This window comes from Nicotiana tomentosiformis, chromosome 1, assembly GCF_000390325.3.
Source record: "Nicotiana tomentosiformis chromosome 1, ASM39032v3, whole genome shotgun sequence".
NCBI classification, from domain to species: Eukaryota; Viridiplantae; Streptophyta; class Magnoliopsida; order Solanales; family Solanaceae; genus Nicotiana; species Nicotiana tomentosiformis.
In genome coordinates, this window is record NC_090812.1 from 16158137 (window position 1) to 16171293 (window position 13157).

Below are 13157 nucleotides of genomic sequence, written 5' to 3' on the forward strand. Positions count from 1 at the left end.
AATGTCAGCCTGACATAGCCCTTGGAAATGTTCGGATAATTGTAAGTTTCCATAATTTCTAGGAAGTTCTGAATGTGCCTCTGCGGGTCTTTATGAGATAGACCCACATATTGCCCTGTGGACTGAATCAACTGTACCATGTACTGTTTGAGTTCAAAGTGACCCGTGATATCAGGCTTCACAATAGCCTAAGTCATATTAGCAAGATTGGGCCTTGTAGCTTCTATCACCGGGCGCTCTTCATTACCTGCCATCTCTATTGGCCGTGGTTGAACTACGATGTCTAACTCTCTTTCTATTCTAGTTCTAGCTTCGACTTCCCTCCTCACTCTGTGAAGTGTTCATTCAATTTCAGGATCAAGAGGAAAGAGGTTGTTTGCGTTTCTACTCCTCCGCATTTAAGAGAAGAGCATGCGTTAACACAAACAAGATAAATTGAAAATTAAAACTTGAACAAATAACTAATAAAAGCTTAACTCAGACAAGTAGCTAATTTCTAAGTCTCCAGCAACGGCGCCAAAAGCTTGTTGCGATCAAACACACTCACGTAAGTATACATGGTTGTTAAGTAATAGAATAGTGAGTAGAGTATCGTTCCCACGAAGACTTATGCTTAACTTTTGACTAATTCAAACTCAAACAACTTATCGATTCAAGAAATTTCTCACAAAGTGTGTAAGTGTCTAATTTACTACCTAAGAAACTATGAAGCAATGAAATAACTAAAAATCAACCACAACACTTAAGCAATTTCGGTTAACAATCAGTATGAGAGGATATTCCAGGGTCATAGGCTAGCTAACTATCATGTTGCGTTCTTGGCTTACAATGACTAATTAATTTATCTGGGTTGTTGATTGACAAGGTTGATATTACTCATAAGAATCTGTCGAGTTTTTACTCGCCTATTCAAGCTAACTTAATGCCTATATGCCTATGAAATTAAGATTTACAAGAATGCATTTACACTTCCTGTATTTTAACCAAATAAAATAATTAGGTATATGTTTATCCTAATTGCGAATTCGTTCCCCGATGCCCGGGTTCAAGAACTTGCTCTATTTAATTCTATATGCAATCTAGAATTTCCATTTTCGAGTTCAACTCTAGATTCGTGAATAGTATTTCACTGTTAGCTACTCAACAAAATAATTAAGGACAAAATTAAATAAATACCCCAATATGATAAAATCAAACTCGTCAATTTAAACTTCAAACGCCAACATTCATGTAGCACTCATGACCTCAGAACAATAGGGTTCCTAGCCACTCATGTTCATACAATTATCAAAAATAATATTTTCAAACATAAAATCAATGAATACTAGAAGAAGAATGGAAGAATTGATCAAATCCGTGCTCCCGAGTGTTTTGTACTTTTGTTCTTCTCTCAAAGTCACGCCCTCCCCCTCAAAATAGGTTTAGATTAGCTTTTATATGAGTTGGGGGAGTCTTGGGGTCGAAATAACCGAGTTTTGGTCGAAATAGGACATATTCACGTTTTGAGCGTCCAGGGCAGCGTAGGGCGCTGGCCCTGGCGCTCAACTTTTCAACAGTCTGTTTTGTGCGCCACAGGTAGCTCCCCACGCTGCATGTGGCGCTCAACTGAGCCATTTCGCCTTTTCTTCCCATTTTCGCTCCAATTCGCGCACTTTCGTCCCAAATCACATCCGAATGATTCATACACATAGAAATACCACAAATTAGCACAAATCATTATATTATACATCCGGAATTACGAGACATGAGCATAATGTGAGGCAATATACATCAAAATATGCATATATTAAGCCGAATATCATCTACTATTAGGAAATCATGAGGCTAAAAACGGAGTTAAAGGGGGAAGTACACAAATAGCTATTTTAACGTTGCTATTTAGGGATTAGCCAGTACTTATTTTGTTCTGAAAGCTTGAAATAAAAATCTTAACTTTAGGACTTTATGTCGTGAAAATTTAAACTAGAAAACTAAAATTTAAGATGCACCGGCTAAATTTTAAATAGTAACGCTCTAAAATAGCTTCTTGATGTCATTTCTACAAAACTCAGAGACCAAAAGTCCAAAACCCAACTATTGACTTATAGGGTTCGAGATGAGCTGAATATTGGTTACGGGCCCAATTGGCCCAACATGGAACAGACACGTTACACTTGGCCACAAACCCAACTATATCCTTCTTCATCCTCCTCCACCAGTAGTTCTGCCTCAAGTCCTGGTACATCTTCGCAGCACCCCGATGAATGGAGTACCGCGAGCTATGGGCCTCCTCAAGAATCAACTCCCGAAGCCTATCTACATTGGGCACACAAATCCGGACCTATATCCTCATGATACCGTCATCACCAATAGTCACATCTCTGGCATCACCTCGCCGAACCCTGTCCCGAAGAACTAGAAGATGAGGATCATCATACTGGCGCTCCCTGATACGGTCATAAAGAGAAGACCGAGCAACCACACAAGCTAATGCCCGGCTAGGCTCTGAAATATCCAATCTCACCAACTGGCTCGCTAAGTCCTGAACATCCAAGGTTAGGGGCCTCTCAGCTGCCAGAAGATATGCCAAACTCCCCAAACTCTCTGCCCGGCGACTCAAGGCGTCGGACACTACATTGGCCTTCCCCGGGTGGTACAATATAGTGATATCATAGTCTTTAAGTAGCTCCAACCACCTCCGCTGATGCAAATTAAGGTCCTTCTGCCGCGACAAGTACTGCAAACTCCTGTGGTCAGTGTAAATCTCACAGGGAACACTGTACAAATAATGACGCCAGATCTTCAGGGAATGAAAAATAGCTGCTAACTCGAGATCATGAATCGGATAATTCTTCTCATGCACCTTTAACTGTCTAGATGCGTAGGCAATCACCCTACCATCCTGCATCAATACCGCTCCAAGGCCAATCCTCGAGGCATCACAATAGACAACATAGGACCCCAAACCTACAGGCAATACTAATACTGAGGCTGTAGTCAAAGATGTCTTGAGCTTCTCAAAGCTCTGCTCACACTCCTCGGTCCACCTGAACGGAGCACCCTTATGGGTTAGCCTGGTCATAGGTTCTGCAATGGATGAAAATCCCTCCACAAAGCGACAATAATACCCCGCCAAACCAAGGAAATTACGGATCTCCGTAGCTGATGACGGTCTAGGCCAACTCTGCACTGCCTCCACCTTCTTCGGATCTACCTTGATCCCATCACAAGACACTATATGGCCCAAGAATGCCACTGAATCAAGCCAGAATTCACACTTAGAAAATTTTGCATACAACCTCTTCTCCCTCAAAGTCTGAAGCACAGTCCTCAGGTGTTGCTCATGATCTTCCCGAGACCGGGAATATACCAGGATGTCATCAATAAACACAATGACGAAGGAATCAAGATAAGGCCGGAATACACTGTGCATCAAATGCATAAAGGCTGCCGGGGCATTGGTCAACCCAAATGACATGACAAGAAACTCATAGTGACCATATCTGGTCCTGAAAGCAGTCTTCGGGATATCCGGCTCCCAAATCTTCAACTGATGATAGCCAGAATGCAAGTCAATCTTGGAAAACACCCTGGCACCCTGTAACTGATCAAATAAATCATCAATGTGAGGCAAAGGATACATGTTCTTCACTGTAACCTTGTTTAACTGTCGATAATCAATACACATTCGCATAGAACCATCCTTCTTCTTCACAAATAAGACTGGAGCACCCCAAGGTGATACACTGGGCCTAATGAAGCCTTTATCAAGCAACTCCTGCAACTGCTCCTTCAACTCCTTCAACTCAGGAGGAGCCATACGGTAGGGAGGAATAGAAATAGGCTGAGTACCCGGCAACAAATCAATGCCGAAATCAATATCTCTATCGGGCGACATACCCGGAAGATCAGCTGAAAACACATCTGGAAAGTCCCTCACTACTGGAACTGACTCGACTGTAGGGGTAACAATACTGACATATCTCACATAGGCCAAATACGCATCACACCCCTTCTCAACCATTCGCTGAGCCTTAAGAAATGAAATGACCCTGCGGGGAGTATACTCTAAGGTACCTCTCCACTGTAATCTCGGCAAACCTGGCATAGCCAGCGTCACGGTCTTAGCGTGACAATCAAGAATAGCATAATGGGGCGACAACCAGACATGCCCAAGATAACATCAAAATTTACCATATTGAGTAATAACAAATCGGCTCTGGTCTCAAAACCACTAAGAGTAATCAAACACGACCGATATACGCGATCCACAATGAGAGAATCTCCCACAGGAGTAGATACATAAACAGGGGAACTCAAAGAATCCCGATATATCCCCAAGTGTGGAGCAAAATAAGAAGACACATATGAGTACGTAGAGCCTGGGTCAAATAATACCGATGCATCCCTATGACAGACATAGATGATACCTGTGATGACTGAATCTAAAGCAACAGCCTCTGATCGGGCTGGAAGGGCATAGTACCTGGCCTGGCCTCCCCCTCTAGGGCGACCTCGACCTCCCCGACCTCCACCTCGAGCTGGCTGAGGAGGTAGGGTGGCAGCTGGTGTTGGAAGAATGGCTGGAGGACTTGGTGGAGCACGTGGAGGCTGATAAGTCTGTGGAGGTGCACCCCTCCTAGCTCTGGGGAAATCTCTAACCAGGTGACGAGTGTCACCACACTCAAAACAACCTCTCGGAGGGCGCGACGGCTGAGACTGACTCGTACCTGGCCTGCTAGATTGGCCGATAATAGCACCTCGAGTAGGAGGCATACTGGATACTGGCGGTGCATAATAGGGCTCCTGAGGTCTAGGAGGAGCTGGAACACCACTGGCTACTGGAAGAGCTGAATGAACAGGGCGACTCACAAACCCCCTACCATAATGTGCTGCTGGTGCACGAGCTCCTGAATAATGACCAGTCTCTCGAGACCTCTTGGCCTCTCTCTCCTCTCTGTCCCGGGCAAACATGACCTCCACCCTCCTGGCAATGCTCACTGCCTGCTGATAAGTGATATCTATCTCCAACTCCCTGGCCATACTGGTCCGAATACTGGGGTGGAGTCCCTCAATGAAGCGACAAACCCTCTCTCTAACTATAGCAACCAGAGCTAGTGCATGGCGAGCTAACTCACTGAAACAGACTACATACTCCGACACAGTCATAGCACTCTGACGCAACTGCTCAGACTCTGCGCGCCAAGCATCCATGAGGCTCTAAGGAACATACTCACGCAAGAACATCTCTGAAAACTGAGTCCAAGTGAGTGAGGCTGCCTCATCCGGACTACTCAGCTCATAGGCATGCCACCACTGATATGCTGCTCCCCTCAGCTGGAAAGCGATGAAAGAAACCCCACTCGTCTCCACAATGCCCATATTGCGGAGAATACGATGACACTCCTCAAGAAAATCTAGAGCGTCATCTGAAGCTAGTCTGCTGAAAGTAGGTGGGTGGTACTTCTTGTACCTCTCAAGTCTGAGCTGCTCTGCCTCAGAAGCAGCTACCCTGATCTCATGCTGAACCGGAGCCACTAGGGGCATAGGAATATACTGTGGGGCCTGATCAACCTGGACTCTTTGCTCAGGAGTGCGGGCTGCGGGAGTCTGTGCCTCTCCCCTAGCCTGAGATGTAGCGGGAGCTATCGGAAATAGTCCAGCCTGAGCCAGAGTGCTGAACATGCCCAAGAACTGAGCTAAAGTCTCCTGGAGGGCTGGAGTAGCAATAGGGATCTCCGGCACTGGCCCTCCAGCTGCAGCTGTTGGGGGCTCCTCTAATGCAGCTCTCGCAGGTGCTCGGGCTGCACCACATGGTCATCCTCTATCCCGACCCCAGCCTCTGACAGCTCTGATAGGGGGCTCGGGTGCCTGATCGTCGGTCCTCCCGGTACGGGTCCTCACCATATGTGAGAAAGAATATAATAGAATCTTAGAATTTTTGATGTCAATAACTCGCACGACAAGGAAATCAAAGAAATATGATTGTTCTTAACAGTTACATAGCCTCCCGAAGATAAGTACGGATGTCTCCGCACCGATCCGCGAGACTCTAATAAACCGGCTTGTGACTCGCGACTCCTATGAACCTAGTGCTCTGATACCAACTTGTCACGACCCAAATTAACCCTCTGTAAGGTGTCGTGATGGTACCTAGTCTTTACGACTAGGTAAGCCAAATATTGCAAAAAATATAAAGAAAACACAATATTTTAAAGATAAACAACATATTATAAATATCCAACAGTAGTACCACTCGGCATATATAAAAATATTTTCCAAGACCTGGAATATCACTAAGTCACAAGCTACTATAATCTATGTAGCTCTATACAAAAGTCTGAAGATAATAAGGAAAATCTCTAGACGAGGGAGTAGAAGGGGACTCTGAAGATCTGCGGACGCAAGCAGAAGTACCTTGAAGTCTCCTAGAATCAGCAGCACGCACTAACCCCAAGGCTGATAGCTCGTACCTGGATATGCACACGAATACATGTGCAGGAAGGGCATGAGTACACCACAATGGTACCCAGTAAGTTCCAAGCCTAACCTCGGCCGAGTAGTGACGAGGTCAGTCAAGGCCCTACCAGAGTAAATATAATAAATTAAACAGTAAAAGATATAAGTGAAATTTACGATAACATAGTTAAAGAAATTCTCGAAAATTTAACAGTTAAGGTTGCCCTCGGCTCAAAACAAGGTAAACACAGTGGGAAATCTTTCGGGATACCGTCCCGTAGTTCTGAATGAATATACAGTACAGGGAAATCTCCCGGAATACGTCCGTAGTCCCAAAGTAAATATACAGTGCTGGGGGATCTCCCGGAATACGTCCGTAGTCCCAAAGTAAATATGAAGTACATGGGGATCTTCCGGAATACGTCCGTAGTCCCAAAGTAAATATGCAGTGCTGGGGGATCTCCCGGAATACGTCTGTAGTCCCAAAGTAAATATGCAGGGCTGGGGGATCTCTCGTAATACGTCTGTAGTCCCAAAATAAATATGCAACGCAAGATGAAATGGCAGGTATGGCATCGAGTTATACAGTTTATACTGAACACACATAAGGGAATAGGGATTTAACTAAGCATCGCGCACAGAATATCAAATAGGCAGTTAAAACACATAAGCATGCTTTTCTAGTCTAAACTAAACAATTAAGCATATTAGTGCAATTTAATAAGAGAAGCAATTTATGATTTAAAAAGGATAAACAGGATTTTTGCAATAACCGCATGTGTACGTACTCGTCACCTCACGTATATGGCGCCCACAAACCAAATAATATCAAGACATCCTAAGGGGAAAGTCCCTAACACAAGGTTAGGCAAGCCACTTACCTCGAACCGCTCAAATCACCTCGATAACATGTTCTTGCCACGGGTATCCGACTCCAAATGGCCCGAATCTATTCAAATAAATTGCATAATGTAAATATAACTACAAGTAACTAATTTAGCTAATTAATTCGAAGCTAAAGCGTGAAATTAGGAAAAATGCCCAAAAAGTCACCCCGGGTAAAAGTCGCAAAATACGAACACCCATTCATTCACGAGTTTACTCGTACCAAAATTGCTCAAATCCGATACCAAAATCTCGATCAAAACCCCAAAATTCGGCCTAAGAAGTTTTCTCAATTTTTCACCCCAAATCTGAAATTTAACGATGAATTCAAGCATAGATTAGTGGAATATAACCATAAAGGAGTTAAGAATCGTTACCCAATCGATATCTCTGAAAATTCCTCAATCCCTCATCCAAAATCCGAGTTCCCAACTTAAAGTTTTGATAAAAATGGCATAACCTCCATTTTTTGGAACTTTAATACTGCCCAGACGCGTCCTTCTTCGCGAACGCGGCCACACCCTCGCATTCGCGAAGTACAATTTACTTCGGCCCAAAATCCTCCATCGCGAACGCGATACACATGTAGCGAACGTGAAGACCACTCAGCTTGACCCTTCGCGAATGCGGAATCTGTATTGCGAACACGAAGCACGAAATCTCGCCTGCCTCTACTTCTTCTTCGTGAACGCGAGGACTATGTCGCTAATGCGCAGCTTCAAGGTTCCACACCTTCGCGAACGCGAGAGCTACATCGTAGACGCAAAGAGTAATTCAGCTGCCCTTCCTAGATACCTTACACGAACGCGAGGACTCCCTTGCGAACGCGATGAAGAAAATGCATGCAACAGAACACCAGAAATCTGCTATCTTCCAAAGTCCAAAAGTGACCCGTTAAGCATCCGAAACTCACCCGAGGCCCCCGGGACCTCAACCAAACATACCAACAAGTCCTAAAATACCATACGAACTTAGTCGAGCTCTCAAATCACATCAAGAAAAGCTAAAATCACAAATCACCTTCCAATTCAAACTTAAAGAACTTGAAACTTTAAAATTCTACAACTGATGCCGAAACCCATCAAACCACGTCCGATTGACCCCAAAGTTTGCACACAAGTCATATTCAATATTATGGACCTATTCCAACTTCTGGAATTGGATTCCAACCCCAATATCAAAATTTCCATTACCGGCCCAAAACTCCAAAAATTCTACTTTCGCCATTTCAAGCCTAAATGAGCTACGGACCTCCAAAACACAATCCGGACATGCTCCTAAATCCAAAATCACCTAGCGGAGCTGACAGAATTCCATTCCGAAGTTGTCTTCATACAGTTCCAACTATGATCCAAATCCTAAGGCTTAAACTCTCATTTATGGACTAAGTATCCAAAAACACTCAGAAACTCAAAACCAATCATCCTAGTAAGTCACAATAGCATAAATAGATTTGGGAAAAGTAGTTAATAGGGGATCGGGGCTATTACTCTCAAAATGACCGGTCGGGTCGTTACAGTCAGGTAAGGTAATTTTTTTATATTATTTTCGTTTGATTTGTTTGTAATTTGTTTAGATAACCCAACCCAATTACCCATATACATACACAAAATCACCCATACCCAAACCCCCAACCAAATTAAATTAACTCTAACCCAAACTCTTTTCTCTCTCCTAGTAATGCCCAACCCCCCCCCCTCTCCTATCTGATCTCTCTTTTTTTATCTCAAATTCTCAAATTTTTGTTGCTCACTTTCATCTCAAGAATCAAAGGTATGTTCTTCTTGTTATCCTTTTCCTTGTATTTTGAAATTTTTTAGTGTAATTCTAGTCATCCTTCTCCAACAACCCCCAATCCCCTAGGTCTCTTTAACATGTTTTGTTGTTATGGTGGGTGACCCTAGTGTGTACGAAATTGGGTGCAAAAATTGGTTGTGAAGTTATATTTGAAGTAGTAAACTACAATTCCCTCTACTTCATTTAAATGTGGGAGGGACACCTTGCTCCACCATTGTTTAAATAAGAGAAGAAAAATTAATGCCCACAAGGTGTTTGCTAAAATGCCTAAAAGAGTGAATTGAACACCAGTGAATTCTAAGTAGCTGAATGTAGTTATATATGATGTTGGGTGAAATGTGGGGTGTTTGGAGGTATTTTGTCTTGTTGTAAACTCTTGTAAGTAATAGTTAATGTACTATATTCGTGTAGTAAATTAGACTCTAGCATTGCTTGCTTGCACTACGATTAAGTTATGGCCCTGTTCGACTACTTGAATTGTGGCATGGGGAAGTCTTGAGTACCTATCGCCTTGTGATGAAATATTGGTTCACTTTGAACCACTATCGTGAGTAGAATATACATAGCCTTCAGTTTTAAGTGTGGGATCATCTTTGCCTCTCACGATGGCCTTGGTCGAATTTCTTGATTCATTCTCACCTTTGTGTTTGTCGTGTGTAGGTTGCTATGGCTCGTGACAGTGCCGCCAAAGGAAAACTAAGCAAGCAAGGTGAAGGTTCTTCCCGGCAGGCTAAGGGAAAGCAGGTTGCTAGCGGGTCGACGAGGCCACCACGGCCTCGGGTGTATCTAGTTCGAGAAGACGCCATCAAATGACATGATAACTTTGTGCCATATGGGAAATATGTCTCCAAAATGGGGATTAATGTGAAGGCCCTAGAAAAGAACTTCCCAGAGGTGCTTACCCGGTTGGTAGAAATCGGTTGGTAGAAATAAAGATGGAGAAACTCATAGAATGCCCGAGCCCTGCGAATCTGAGCATGTTACACGAGCTATATGCCAATTGGAATATGAACTTGTTCCAATCATGTGTCCGAGGGAAGGATATACCACTATATAGGAGATCCTTGTGTGCATTTTTGGGAGTTGATAGCCCCAATCCACAGAGGATATAAAAGTTCGTCAAAAGTCCACGCTACCGGGCAATACGTTACACACTTTGTGGCGTTGATTCTAATGCAAAGTGAACACGGACTAAGGGAAATGCCCACCTTGAGATGCTCCGTTTTTTACTTCAACAAGACGGCTAAGGTATGGCAAAACTTCGTGCATGCTATATTGATGCCCGTCGAGCATAACAGTGAATGCACTCGAGCTCGAGTGTGTGTGATCTACTTTCTGATAACCGGGTAACCCATAAATGTGGGTGACCTCATACTTGGGGAGATGGCCCACACCCGCTTTGGGGGAAGGATCAAAAGGTTCTTCTTTGGAAACCTCCTGAAGCAGTACATGCTATCCCGTGCGGTACCAGAGTACCCTAGATATGATGAGGTAGTGGAGACACCCAAGGCATGGCTAGACATCACATCCTCGCTGGAGTCCACGTCCAAGCTAAGCCAGGTTGCAAGGAATGAGAGGGACGAAAATTTTAACATGTATCTTTATAGTTCCCTCAATGTGATAATGAGCAGGTTAGAGGTGTCGGATGATCTCTCCAGTTCTTCCAAGAAGATGTTGGGTATAGCACTGGGCAGTCCCATCCATTCGTCTGAGGATGAGAACACTTACAAGGGATCTAATGATGAGGATGCAGATGATGATGAAGTTACGGGGCCCATGGCTTTGGTGCCCTTAGGAGATGATGATGAGCTCAGAGCCGCGACTGGTGGGCATCTTGAGGAGGTGGACTTCGACTAGCAGGGAGTTCTTTCTTTCCACCTTACCTTGTTTTGAATTTGTTATACATCAAGGACTATGCACTATTTAAGTGTGGGGTGGGGGAATACTTCCTGACTTGTAACTGTATAAATTCTTTTTTGTTATTTTTTTGTTTTCTATTTTTTTATCTTAGTTTAGAACTAACATAGTCTAATTAGCTAGTAAAAAAAATAAAAAATTATAAAAAGCGCGTTCTTTTCCCTACGATGGATCTGTTGGATAATTTTCTTGAGGGATTAAAGTCCGATTAAAAATACCAAAAAGATTTTCTTTCGTTCTTTTTAGGATAGCTAGGTAGTATCCCTTGGTTTTTCTTTGGACGCCGGTTCTTTTCCAAGGATGTATCTTGAACCGAATTTTTTTTAGGAGTAGTATAGGGAGAAAACTGAGGTGCTCTAAGGTACCTGTTGACATGTTTGGTGTTGGCACATTAAGCCATGACATGCGATCTAACTTCCTGAATATTTGATTTGAATTGTAATGCCCAAGTAAATTAAGTTGCCTACTCTTTGACGCCTTGTTCTCAGTTGGTTGACTTGTATGCTACCTAGTGTATTATTGCTTAAAAATTTTCAACTCGCTATGCTTGCTTGACTTGAGAGTCGAACCGAACCATCTTGATTGAGTCAAGTGCTATGTGCATGTAAGGATTGATGATATTTTGTGCTATCTCGTGTAGTCTAGAACTTGCCTAGTGTGTTAATCGAAATCGTTAAGTTATGCTAGTCTAGGAGATGACGTAGGAGTTTCTTGCTTGACTATAGAGGTGCTTGTCACCCACAAATAAAATTTTCCGTTGCTAGCCCCTTTGAGCCTATAGACCTTTTCTCTGGCACCCACACTACAAGTTGTATTCCTATTTTATTCTTAATTTGAGATTGTTGAACCTTTATCTCCTAAGTCACTTAGTCGCTAAAAGAAGTAAGGTGAAAGATTAGGGAGTGACTTTCGAGTGGAACCATGGAAGGGCCCTTAAGGTGCACTAAAATTGTGAAAGAAAAAAGTCACTACCCGATGAACCTTAATATATGGAGAAAAGAAAGGAAAAAAAAGAAAAAAATTAGTTCAAATAATGTAGAAAGACATACACCTCCTAATCCTTCTAATTCGTGCTAGTGGAACCATAGAGAGGTGCTTAATTGAAAAGAGGGCTATGTTATATATGGTGTATGACAGGTGAATTGGTTGAAAAAAAGATGTGCTCGATGTTTGAGTGTGGTGTATTAAAGTACTTAGGAGGGTTAGTCACTATTTCTAAATGTATCTTACCTGTCCCTTAGCCTACATTGCAACCTTACAGTCCTAATTGATCCTAGATTTGGCTAGCTTAGATTAGTAGAGATATACACTACGGGAAAGCTTATGGTACGACCACGAGATGCACATGAATTCATTGTGAGAGTGAGTGAATTTTGTTCAATTGTGTAATGTCCTCAATTTATGTTCAATGGCATATTTGAACGTATGAGGTACTTTTATATTCACTCTTTTGCTTGTGGTGAGGGCACTTGATCTCATGACGGATTGGTAATGTTGTACACTTCTTTTGTTGGGTGAGTGCATGAGTTGAGGATGCTTAGTGGTAACGAGTCATCTCTTGAGGTACGGTGGTTGTGGAGATGTGGCATGAGTTGGTTGAATAGCATTGTGTATACTTGGGCTAGTTTAAAAACAGGAAGAATGTGAAATTCGTGTGTTCATGCTTAATTGGCGGTATCAACCATAGTCAAAAGGTAGAGTGTTTGATTGAATTAATTGTGAATTGCTCTTTCATAGTGATAGGTACGTTTTGGGGTGTTAATGTAGTTCCATTGCTCGATGACGAGCAAGAGTCTAAATATGGGGTGTTGATATTCGACTTAATGTATGCATATTTTGATGTATATTGCCTCATATTATGCTCATGTCTCGTAATTACGGATGTATACTATAATGATTTGTGCTAATTTATAGTATTTCTATGTGTATAAATTATTCAGATGCGATTTGGGACGAAAGTGCGTGAATTAGATTGAAAATGGAAAGAAAAGGTGAAATGGCCCAGTTGAGTGCCACAGGCAGTGTGGGGCGCTACCTGTGGCGCACAAAACAGGCTGTTGAAAAGTTGAGCGCCAGGGCCAGCGCCCCACGCTACCCTGGACGCTCAAAACGTGAACATG